General features: G+C 42.6%; 1 long non-coding RNA gene across 1 annotated transcript; it reads right to left on the reverse strand.

The window, feature by feature from the left end:
• Positions 1-1800: 1800 nt before the first annotated feature.
• Positions 1801-6690, reverse strand: LOC143435680 (uncharacterized). The gene is made up of 2 exons (XR_013106152.1): positions 6602-6690; positions 1801-2089 (listed from the first exon to the last, which is right to left on the reverse strand). It is a non-coding gene; the product is annotated as an uncharacterized LOC143435680 (long non-coding RNA).
• Between the last annotated feature and the right edge of the window lie 6620 nt (positions 6691-13310).

Here is a 13310-nt window from a genome sequence, read left to right on the forward strand (position 1 = left end):
TGATCTGTCTTCCTTGTACCTACAGTAGGATAGTGATCTTCCCTGTAGGCTTTTTCTCTGTGTGATGGCTTTGTATTTTGAGGAACAGGACCTGGTCAATACTAAGTGTACTGAAGTATCGATTGTTGTTATTTAATACTAAACATTAAAACATTTAAAGTATTAAAAACCAGCTTAGTTTAAAAACCTGTTCACTTTAGGTCAGTCCCACAGCACTGCACATCGTTTCTCCAATCAGTGTTTTCTACCTTGTTCTTTTGCCTTATTAATATACTGGGCCCACATCCACATTCACATACCAGCCACACAGTATAAAGTGTATCCTATTAAATTAGTGACAACGCTATGTGATGATTATGTATCTGGTATATTCTTACCCTTCACATTTAACACATAAACTTCTCTTTGCTCCTCAATTTCCATATGTTGCCTGTGAATTCTAACGATTTCTACCAATCTCAAATAGAAAAAAAAAAATACTTCTATATAACTTACATAAGATTTGTCCAGTATATTCTCTAGTGTAAACATATGTGTCTAAACATATGTGTATGTTCAAATAAGCCTCATGCTCTATTGAACTTGCATTTGGGCACATTTATCTCTCCTGGTATGTTTATTTCTTGCAAATAGAAACCATCTGACTTGGGGCAGGAAAGATGGCTCGGACATTAAGAGCATATACTGTTCTTACAGAGGACCCTAGCTCAATCCCCAACACTCATGTTGAGTGACCCAATACCACCACCTGTAATTCCAGCTCCAGAGGATCCCACAACCTTTTCTGCCCTTTGCAGGCAACTGTGTCCATGTGGCCATACCTGTATGCAGTCACACAAGGATACATAATTTACAATTTTGAAAAAAAATTTTAAAAAAGTATCTAACTTAGCAGATGAGACTTGCCACGTACTGGACCCTGGAAACCTGAATAGTTTACACTTCTTTGTGCCTTGTAGCTTACAGGCTAGCATCTCCAGCCGAGTCCTGGCTATCTTCATACCTGTTTTGACCAGGAGAACCTGTTTTAACAACAATGTCTCAGAATTATTGATCCCAAGCTCTGGCAAAAGCAATGAACTTCTGCCCTACCCCTTTTAACTCCAGCTATAGCATCGGAAGCCCAGCTACAGACTCAGTTCTTCATAATCCTTCTCTTTGTTGGATGATGCCCAAGCTTTGAAAAAGTAAGAGTCTACTGACAACTGGAGACCTATGGCAAAGAGGTGAGGCAGTTTTCAGTGCATTTTTTTCCTCCCTATTCACAGAAGAGAAAGCTTAGCTTTGTGTTGAAGGCAGTCTCCTCTCTTTGGGTAGGCTGACACCCTTATTCACTTAGGGTGTGCCTGAGACTTTCCCAGTTTTAGTGCTGAAAGTTTCACATCCTAGGCACCATTAGTCCTGGTAATTTAGGATAGTAAGGTACTCTGCCTTCATAATTGCTACCAATGTCAAATCCTCTCAAGTGTCTGGGGGGTAAGCCAGTTGGCTGTTACTCCCAGAGATCTCTGGGTTGGAAGAGGACATTGGTTACCTCCACGGTTAATTTCCTCATAAGCCCAAGAATCACTGACTATTCTATTCCCATCTCTAATCATGCCCAGCCACACACTCCAGTAGAGTTTGCCAGAGGTTATACAGCAAACTCGGCTAACACAATGAAGGCCATCCCAACGTTACATAAGATAAATTCCCTGTAATTATTCAATTCATGGTGAAATGTCAACCCAAATGCTAAACCCCAAATAAAGCCCCATTTTTTTAAAGCACAAAAAAAAATTAAATGCACAACATGAAAACTTATATCGTCTCCAATTTATTTATGTGCTTAGTTTCAGCCAGATGGGATTTGGGTTCTTCTGTATCTTTAAATACAATCTTGAGGCGTTAGTGAAGTTCCACTACCTTCTGCAGCACAGGAGTTTTGCCATCTTCATCACCAGCAATCAGCACAAGCAATGTTGCAGTGATAGCCATTGTTATCCTCAGATGTCCTTACCACCCCTCAGATTGATAGTTCAGAACAACAATGTTGCTGTCAGCCACAAACCACCTTGAAACATGGTATCCTCTGGGGAAAGGAAGCTAGCTGAAAGAAAGAAACAATACACCAAAGTGGGAACTTGAAAGGTAGTAAGTACTCCTTCTCCAGCCCAGTGAGAGATGGAGGCAGTCATCTCAGGGTCTTGTTTTAGTTTGTGGCTTTGCAATTCCAAGCTCCAGGGAAGGCAATGTTATGGTTTGAGTGTCCCCACCAAGACTTGCACTGAAAGTTATTGACAATTTTACAGGAAGAAGAGGTGGTATCTCTAAGCGTCAATGAGGCTGTAAAGAATGGACTAGTACCATGATGGTATCATGAGTTAGTTTTTGTGGGAAGATTCCTGGTAAAAGGGATGAGCATTGGATTTTGTCAGACATGTAACAGGCCAACTCAAGACCTCAGCTCTATGTTCTTTCTAGCCTCCAAACACAATAGGTCTCTACTGTTCATAAGTTACCAGTTTATGACATTCTGTTTCAACAGTAGAAAACAAGAAAGACAATAATTCTACATAGTTCCTGTTATTAGAGGCCCATAAATTTATATTTCAACTATTGTTTGCATCTATTCCTGCAACCAAAGGAGCCTGTCTATAGAACCATTCTTAAAAAATCAGTCACTAGAAGATAATTTTCCAAAAGTCCAAAATCCCAGTGATTTAATTCACAGACATGCTATCTTTCACTGACTGAGGAAGCTATCTATAAAATACACTTACATGAACTTGGAAAAATGAGCTCTGGGAATATAACTGGTAGATATGAAGAATGAACTGAATTTTTAAGACTTTAATGACTAAATTGCATTTTTACTTATTTATCGACTCTTAAATATTAATTAACACTTTGGGATCTAGAAGGGCATTTCTATTTTGGGGCAAGTTTCTACACATGTGTGTAATGGTTTGATATAAGGCTTATGAAATTACAGAACTTCAGAAATCTATCTGCCCAGGAGTGGAGTTCTTAAGAAGTTTCCTAAACTTCACAGGTGCCTTATTGCCACAGAAGCCATAGTAGACAGGGTCAAAGGGCATAAAATTTTAACAACTATGTCAAGGGTAACAGGAAAGAGGATTCTTCATGTTGGACTGGTGGGAAAGACATTTGGGAATCACATAAACACGGTGGCAATTCCCCACCCCCCTAACCCCCGATTTAACAACCTCATGGACATCTCTCACTAAGACTAGTTGGTACTTCTGAGTCAGCCTGGAAAGGCAAAGAGAGTGTTTCTCTCCAGGCCAGCTTCTGGTCCAGGTATGGCCATGGGAGCATTCCAACACTGTGTTCTACAGTTTGAGACTAAATTAGAATAGTTAATGAAGACTGTCTAAATGTTCATGAATGACAGAAAAAAAATAAAATACAGATATCAGCTAGAACCCCCTACCCCATTCTTTTGTCTAGGGAAATTTTCTTTTGAAATTACTTTCAAAGTTTCCTCTATCTACAATTATATGGCCTCTGCACTACCCTTCGGGAGGAATTCACAAACATTTAAGGATCTGGTAGTCTTGAGTCTCTTTTGATGTGGTGTTCAGGGTGCAGATTCTGCCTTGTAGTTTAACACAAGAAGTCACCCTGTAGCCAATCACTCAATGGGTTCTCCAGTGTACATACACATGGCACACAAGACAATCTACACAATCTATGCTTTGTTAAAAATACTATGAGGGACTTCAGAAAAACTGATGCCTCATGTCACATATATCAAACAAGTGAAAAAAAATCCTTTCTTATGTATTAATTGTTCCGAGTCTCCTTTTCACTGGAGGCCACAAAGCCAACACTATTCTTGAGTCACCCCTGTCTCCTCTGGCTCTTTTCTCACCTCCCTTCCTACGTTTTGTTGTCTTGCTCTGTTACCCATTCAGCATCCACACAGGATCCAGTCCTTGTCCTATGCCTAGGAGCTTTGTCACCTATTTGGCTACTTGAATGAATCGTTATGAGTTCCGCTTTTCATTAGAAGTTCACCAAAAATTTCTCCCATATAGGTACAAAGTATATTTCTAAGAACAAAATGCTCTCCATCTTCACATGAATGTAAATACAGGGGATAGAAAAAAATCAGAAAATCTAAAATACTGCCTACATTCTATGATGACAGACAAGCTTTGGGCCTGCCTTCAGGTGGTAAACATACAGAAATACATGACTACTAAAAGAACTGAAGACAGGGGATGTTAAGTAATATTTGTTTAGTATTTAGTTTCTATATGAAGATATATCTACAAGTTACTTAATAGAAAAAAAAATCACATCCTGCCAAGTGGGCATGACCTTGTGGCCTATTTGTAGTCACATGACAGCTGTAATATTGGGGTCAGCCTCATTGAGGAGTGAACTGTCCCATAAGACCAGTGATCACATCAACCCTATGCTTGGGTTAACGTTCTGCAGTAAATGTCCTGTCATTCTTTGTCATTGCTGAATAAGAGCTCCGGTCCTGTGTTTCCATTTTGCACTGACCCCGTTACTAACATTTCTCAATACTTAAGTTTGATGTAGAAATATGTACAGTGAAGGGGTACAGTGGTCCTTCAATAACACTACAAGTGACTTTTGTAGCCATCCCTATAAACTGGTTTCATCAGATAACACAACCGTTCTTAGAGATAAGTGTCCCTGGGCTCCCAGCTCCTTACAGGGGAGACGACTGATGTGCTAACCTTCATGGGTATCAGCTTCATTATCTCATGGCTATGGAAGTCATCTTCCCCATCATCTTCTGTGAGACAGGCAACATACAGCACTCAGTAGCGAGCGTAGCACTGGATCTCTAACAGAGCACACCCCTTCCCGAGTCCTGTCCTGCCTCCAGAGCACACTGCAACCTTCCCAGGCTTCTCTGCTCTTTCTTGTGTCCACTGGGATCATACACTCTGGCAGAGAAACGACAGCTTTAACAAAAGGAGTCCTGGGGAACAGGTGCTTGGAAAACCAGGGAGGTTTCTAAGCAAAGAGAGAAACCAGAAATTGGAAACGAAAAGAAGGCCCAGAGAACATTTGTTGTTGTTGTTATAAATTAAATTTCATAATGCTGGCAGGAAGATGAAAACACCAGAAAGGCCAGGCTGGAGTGGGAGGCTGGCAGCTGTAGGCAGCTGGAGTTGGGAGGAAGAATAGGGGAAACCATCAAGGCACAGCAGTGGTAACAAGACCTGGAAATAATAAATGGAAAGCCCCACTGAGGAGCGAGGTGACACAATTAGAGGTACACAATGGTCCAGTGACACAGTTACTTAGGGCCTTTATTCTCCACTAAAGGAGTTTTAATTTGCTACTAAGAATTTTGATGTGTTAACATGTGCTGCCTGAGGAGAGGAACATACTGTTCAATCTCAAGGTCACTGAAGCTGAGTTTTGAGGCTTCTCCAAGTAGAACATATTGAATCCACCTCTGGCAGGAGAGTTGATTGAGGCAAGACCTGCCCCAGAGAGCAATCCTCTTGTATTCATGTGCAGTCATTGTTCAGGCCCTGCGGATGCTTGGTGGTGTTTGGGGATTCTCTTTCTATTGGAAGACTAAAGAGGGGGCAACCTTACAAAGTGAAATCCAGATTAAAGCCCAGCCCCAGGGGGTAGCATCAGATGGGCAATATGGACCTAGTGCAGAAAACATCTGAACAGTTGGAGAAAATTTGAAAACAGAACCATCTGTTACATAATCAGATCCAGTAGACGCTGCTTTGTACCACCAGCTGCTGTCAAATAGGAGATTATGAAACTTTGAAATAACGCTCCTCTAAGCCTGCTGTCTTGTTTCAAGGTTAACTTGGGGCAGCACCACAAGAGTGTATGGGATGAAATTCCCAAGTCCTCTTATGCAAGCTTTTCCTGGCGCTCATCGTCCTCTAGGTTCACTCATCCACCATGGATGCAGGAGTGACACGGAGCCCAGATGTGAGCTTAGAAAGGACACAAAGGGTATACTCTGCAGCAGCACCCTGTCTTCTGTCTCCTTTGGCGTGTGAGTTCCCGTGTCCACTCTAGTCCCTCTTCACCCATCTCCCATTCTGGACTCTGATTCATGGGGAAATCGTCTCCAAAAAGACAGGTGAAGAAACACAAAGACCAATACTCTAGACTTTTCTACTTGCTTTCGACTTTGTCTACAAATGGGAAGAGTTCGTCTATACAGTTTCAGTGATGAGAAAGAAATCAGAGCATTCTCTAAGCTTCTCAACTTGCCTGATTCCCTGGCTGCATCTCCAGCTCTTAACTGGTTTGAATATTTTTGTTCCAAATGGGATTTGCTCACTTTGATGACTGACCATAGTCCCAAAAGACAGCACAGGCCTATGGAAATCTGAAATGCCAATTTTTATTTCCTTATATCTAGTTACACGTTTATCGACAGCAATCAAGTCTGGATGGCGTAAAGCCAACTCTAAGCATATGTGCTTGTGAAAGGCTGAAGTGTCTCCAAAGGTTTTTACCCAGCAACGATCTTCACTTTTTACAGTTCCTCTCTAAAGTCACCGAGAGAGAAATAACTCCTAGTTTCCTTCCAGTGGGGAAACCGAGGCTCAATGACATTAGCATGACTTACCCCCTAGGGCCAGTAGACAAGGACAGAGCCAGTCAAAGCATTCTGACTTCCCACTCTGCAGGCTGTGTCTAATTAGCACATTTGTTTCTTCTAATATCCCTGGGAGAGTGGTAGGACAGGACTTTAATCCTGTGAGGAAGGCTTCACATTACACACATGCATGCCAACCCTGGCTGGGAAACTCCTGTCTGCCTGCCTACATCAAACAGGATTAAGGCAGGCTCTCTTATGCCACACAAGTGGAAAGGGGGATCTTCCAAGCAGCTGGCTGGTATGTAGCAAGACAAAAGACAGACAGACAGACACTGTCTCTAGCTGCCTACCGTGCATGTTGTTTTTCCTTTCTCAACTACCATATTCCACCTAACAATGAGTCATTAAGTGAAGACATTTTTTTTCTCCTGCATGACGTCATCTCCTCTTTGGATCCACACCCAGCCTTTAGCCTATCTGAACTCAGATTTCTCCTCCACCGTTACCCAGGTAGTGTGATTTGAGAGAATTATTTCTCTACTTCAATCTCCCTGACTCTAAAATGAAGTCATGAACGCAACAGACCTTGAGAGACCATCATGAGACTAATGTTTTGGAAGTGGAAACAGTAGGTAGTAGCTACCATCATTAATGTCAGGAGGTCCTTGATAAAATTCCTCTGCATCATCACTTAGGTGGACCCCTTAATTTCTGTGTTGGTGACATGTGGCACATGACAGTAGTCCAAGGCTCATCTTTTTTTTTTTTTTTTCCCAACAGCATTGTCTGTACTCTGAGTACCACCTGAGAAATCTCGTTAATGAGACATTAGAAAGTGCCCACATTGGTACTCTAGTTCTAAATGTGTGGATCAGAGGCTTGCATAAAAATGAAGAAGAAATGGCTCAAGTGTCTGATACCTGACTGTCTAATTGCCTTGCCCTCAGGACAGTCTCTAAGTAGAGTGACCTCAGGCATAAGACCAAAAAAATGTAAGTATACTTCTATCTCTCTTTTCACTTTCTCCACTGCCTCAGAACCATCAACAAACCGAATTCCTTCTACAAATACATCCAAATGCAACCAATTCTATGCTGTAGCCCCTCCTCCAATCTAGAACACCATCCAGAACCAGGATGGATGTCCCTGACTTTTCACCAAAGTCTTCATTTCTGCCATTGCTCCCCTTCGGTCACTTGTCACAGCACTCTTTATATACAGGACCCGGTCATCCCTTAGTTTTGAACCCTCCATGCCCTTTGACTAAGCTTCAGATGAAATTGGTCTTCTTGCCCTGTTCATGACGCTACCAGCTTATCCCTGTATCTTTCTCCTACCTCAGCTGATAATTCCACTTAAATGATTGCAGCTAAGTTCTATGTGCATAGCACAAGTCCCTTTCCCCGTTCTGGGATCTTTCCACAGGCTGCCCCTGTTGTCTTTAGTAACCTGAGAGCACAGGTCTGAGCAGTACTTTCCTGTAGCTCCCAGGCAGTTTTCTTAATAGCACCCATCATGCTTTTGCTAATAATTTATATAACCACTTCTCTGTGTGTTTCTATTGCTCTTTTCTCTCCATGTCTAATGAAAAATTCATGAAGCCAATGGCCATGTCTTATCACCATAGAAGAATTTAAGAACAATCTGCATAACATAGCAAATGTTATGAGCGTAACATAGCTCGAATGCCATTTGTTAAATGACTGTTAAATCTGTTATTGTGCACTAAGCCATGCTTGGGGACCAGTAGTGGATAACTGAACTCAAACACAACTAGGGAACTGCTACAGTTGAACTCGACTGAGAGAACTTTCCTGTGGGAATGACTATGTGTGCTCACAGCTAACGCTGTTTTAAATGTGTGCCTCTGCATTTTCTTTCCACTGTGGGTTTGACGGTTTCAGGTTCAAGTCACAGGGAGAAGCTTTCAGAGCTTTCTTAAGAAGAACTTTGAAAAATTAACTACTGATTCATATATACATACTCTCACCACATACAAACCACACACACCTCACATTCACACAAATGTATACACCATACACATACATACACATACATACACCACACACACACACACACACACACACACACATATATATATATATATATATATATATATATATATATATATATACCTCACACTCACATAAACACACATATTTATACTTCATAAATATATACATACACCATAAACTCACATACACTCATCACATACACACATATCACATACACACAAACCACTTACACACACAAAACACTCACATACACATGCACATATACACCATATATAGATACCTCACACTTGCCACACTTGCATACACACATATAAACACCTCATACTAACATACACACATACCAAACAAACCATACAGAAACATACTTGCACACTAAACACTCACCATACACCACACATGTACTTACACACACACACACATACATACACATGGCCTCACAGACAAACATACATATACATATATATATACATATATATATACATATATATATATACATATATATTCCATACACACTACACATGTACATACACACACATCACACATACCACACATACAAAAACTCACCACACACATAATTACACATGCATATACACTTGTACATATACTCATACACACATACACACATAAATACACCACACATATACCACACACACATATACCACATAATACACACAACACACAGACACATATTCATACATTGCATGCACAAATACATACACATGACACATACACTCACACACTACACACACATATATCCATACACACTACATACACACATCACATATGCACATATTTACACACCATACACACCACATACAGATATCACACACATACATAAATGCACACACACACACACACAACACAGCTTAAACATGAAATGCCCATAAGTTAAAGAAGATTCTGTGCTTTTTCTCTAGATTTTAAATCATTTGACTGAACATGAACTTGTGACAGTGTAGTAAGTGTGTCCAAACATATACAAATATGTGCACAGTCAAGGGCTTGAGAAAAAAAGCAGGCTGTTTGGCCAGTCAAAGCCCCAGCAGATAGCAGTGCAGCTCAGTCCATACACACAATGAATTTTTTCTATGAATCTGAAGCTAGGAAAGACCCAAACAAGATGGATTCTTCCTCCCCTCTTCTCTTCCTTGCTCACTTTGCAAACTCTTATGGAGTCTCAATACTAGGTCCTAGATCCTATACAAGGCAAAGCTAACCTGAGGATAATGAACACATAATTCCTTAATCTGAAAGACCCATATGGGTGCAGAAAAGGCATGTGTGTAGACTAGCAGTGAGCCTAGAACGCCACAGCTACAGGGTCAGATTTGAACGGCAGTGGGAGAAAGATGAATCCCTTGGGAGGGTAGAGTGCAGGGTTACAGTAAGGAGACTGTCAGTGCCGGTGACAACTGCATCGACTTTGGATATTATGTGGGAAATTAGTATGTGGCAGGTAAATAACAAAAGAACCTCAGGCAAAACTTGGGCAAAGGTCCCACAATGCCACCATGGCTTTTGAGCCCTGCTGACTATCCTTGTCTTGAGAATAATACTGCCTACGCCTGCCTGGTGCTGGGAAGGAGAGTTTGCATCTGCTAGGGAAACTTGATGCAGGGCTTATGTTGTAGAGAAAGTTTTAAAAGCTAAGAGTCATGCGAGAAAGGGGAGGAAGGGTTAAAGGAACCAGAGGAGTCAAGGACATAACACAAGACATGGCCCACAGAATCAACTGACTGGGACTTACCAGGACTTGCAGAGATCAGGGAGTCTGTAGGGATCTGGCCTAGGTCCTCTGCATATATGTTGTAGCTGAGCAGCTTGGTGTTCTTGTGGGAATCTTAACAGGGGGGTTGTCCCTGACTCTTTTGCCAACTTCTGGAAGCCTTTTCCCCCTACAGAGTTACCTTGTCTAGCTATGATATGATGGTATGTGCCCTGTCTTATTGTAGGTTGTTATGCTGTGTTTGGTTGCTATCTCTGGGAGCTCTGCTCTTTTCTGAAGGACAGTCGAGGGAGAGATGTATCTGGGGAAGTCGCCTATAGTCCTATCTGGCTGAGATGCCTATAAATCAAAACAACGGACAGCATGACAAGATCACCTAAGGGTACAGAAGTAGCCCTCACACCTTGGCAGTATCCAACAGCTCCTTACTTGGACTTAAGGCCAACTCAACCAGGAGAGAAATCATTCCTGGTACTGGAAATCTAACCAACTAACTACCCAGGGCAAATGAGGTCCTGGGTCTTGGAAAAGAGCCTACTACCTCCACTTTAATAAGCCAACAAAATTTCTGACTATATACTAAATACTTGTCCTTATACCCACAGTTAAGTTAGCTTTCACCCTCATCAAAGAACCTTTCTTCCACAACAGAGACCTATTATTGAAAAGTCAAATGGTCAAAATGCATGGAACAACTAATCATGAGGTTCAGGATCTTACTAGAAACATCTAGAACACAACCCCTCCTCTAAAACTCAAAAAAAAAAAAAAAAAAATCAAGAAAGAGGTGGTAGAAATACTGTAAGATCTGGAGAATCTGCTGCACAATTGTGTGTCCTAGAAGTCACAGGGAAGCTTCACTCAGCGTAGCTCAACACTATGACTTCCTAAACAAGATCTGAACAGGAACACCAATGGACAGGCTAATGTAGGAGGAAATCCCACAGGTCCCCAGTCCTAGACAAAGAACTGAAAGCACCTAAACACTGTAGGGAGAAGGAGAATTGTCTTCCCCAAGGATGAAGCCTCTAAGTGATCACACAATACCAAGTGGTTAGCCCTAAAATCATATATACACACAAGCAACGCTGAATGGACCCAGTGGGTTATTTATATATTTATGTATTTGTATAAACATGTAACAATGGCAAGTAAAGATAAAGAAGCCATGAATTTGAGATGGAGGAGGCATGGGACACAGGAGCAGTGAGAAGGAAGAGAAAGGAGGAAATGATTTAATTATGTTTTAATTAAAAGTTAAATTTAAAAAACAACTTATAGAGTTTCAGATGTCCAGCACACCTTCTGTGCCTGCTCACCCTGCACAGAAAAAGCAGGGAAAGCGGATCTGAGAATGGGCCTGAGAAATGACACTGGGCATCCTCTCTGCACCATGGCTCCATCCTTTACTACTCTCTGCAGAGCTGCCTGAACTATCAGTCACCCCTTTCTGTGAGAAGAAAGGGCAAACCTGCCCAACAAGACTAAGTTCATGTCCAGACTTTGCCATTTGGGGGGTGGGGGGAGCGGCGCTGGGTGATTTTCTGTAAGCTCCTTGACTTCTCTGGTTCCCGGTCCTCCTTCACTGGTAAATGGAAAGTGAGCATTCCTGACTGAACACAGTGGTGTGAATAGAGTCCTCAACACCCATGTGGTCACAACATCCCCAGGGAGTGGTGCCTCAACCAGCCTCAGTCAGCCTCAGCCAGCCTCAGCCAACCTCAGCCAGTCTCAGCACAGTGTCAGGTCTGTGCTGCTCGGGCCTCCCACTAGTGTTGGAGGCTTCCACACTAAGATTCCCTGCCAGAGGTTTTGCCCAGCTCCTCACTTCACACCAGTCAATCCCCTCTGACACACACAGACCCTAAATGGGCCAGCTGGTCATACCGCCCTGCCCTAAGCATGCATCTGCTCAGGATCACAGAGATGTCAGGGGAAGCTGCTCTGACTTGGTCTCCAGCACAACCTGACACGGGAATCTCTCTCATCAGGCGGAGGAAACATGTGGGATCAATTAACAGGACCAACCAGGGAAGCAGGCGGCAACAACTTCATCTGACTTTCATGGGTTTCTAAAAGATGCAATGGAGCAGGCTTACTTCAGCACAGCACTGCAGGAGGCTTCTTGCTGTACCTGAGCTCTTCAGCACCTAAGCGCTTCCCATTGGCTAACAGTAACCAGTCTGCTTCACCACCAGGGGAGAAATTGATCTCTCCTTGTTTAAAGAGAATGGTAAATAAGAAAGAGACAGCAGGGACCTGAGGGGAGGGACACACTCAGACCTCAGATTCAGATTTGCAAGCCAGAAATGCAAGTAAGGGAATCAGAAGAAAGGCAAGTGTGCTTGTCTATACCACAGCCTGGCAAAGACAGTGGCAGAGACAGGTCAAAATCATTACACAGGATACCTGCTACCATGGGCTGCATGCACCCAGGAGCATTTTATTTTCCACCTATCCTTGCCAACAATTGAGTCTTTGTCCTCACTGGTTAAGTAGCTTTTGCAGCCAAAAATTCCCCAGGGTAATTCAGCAAGGGATGTGGGGGGTAGGGTGGGGAGGGGAGTCCTGAATTACTTTCCCCTCTTTCGATCAGCTCTACTGACCCAGACCTGCAGCATGGAGTTAGCTCTTCTGCTCCAGCTGAGGGTGGGTTGTTCCCCTGGAGGCTCTGTTTGCCTTGCTAGGTATCACACAGGTTGAAAACTACAGCCTGTGCCTTATTGGCAGGTGTCTGCCAAGCACTTATCCACACCCGATGTGGAACATCCTCTGCTTCCTGGGTACATGGTGATTACGGAGCAAGGAGGATGGGAAGCAGGGTGTCCTCATTTCTAAAAGGCACTTGAAATGTGCAGCAATGGCAGTCAGTCTCCCATCTGGCTGGCTGCCAGGCACAGAGAAGGCACTTTTGTGGCACCTGGATGCTTTTGACCAAGTGGGATGAATTCTCCCTTTGCTGGGAAGAAATGTTTGTGCGCAATAGTTTTTAGGG

This window comes from Arvicanthis niloticus, chromosome 22 (assembly GCF_011762505.2).
Source record: "Arvicanthis niloticus isolate mArvNil1 chromosome 22, mArvNil1.pat.X, whole genome shotgun sequence".
Taxonomy (NCBI): domain Eukaryota; kingdom Metazoa; phylum Chordata; class Mammalia; order Rodentia; family Muridae; genus Arvicanthis; species Arvicanthis niloticus.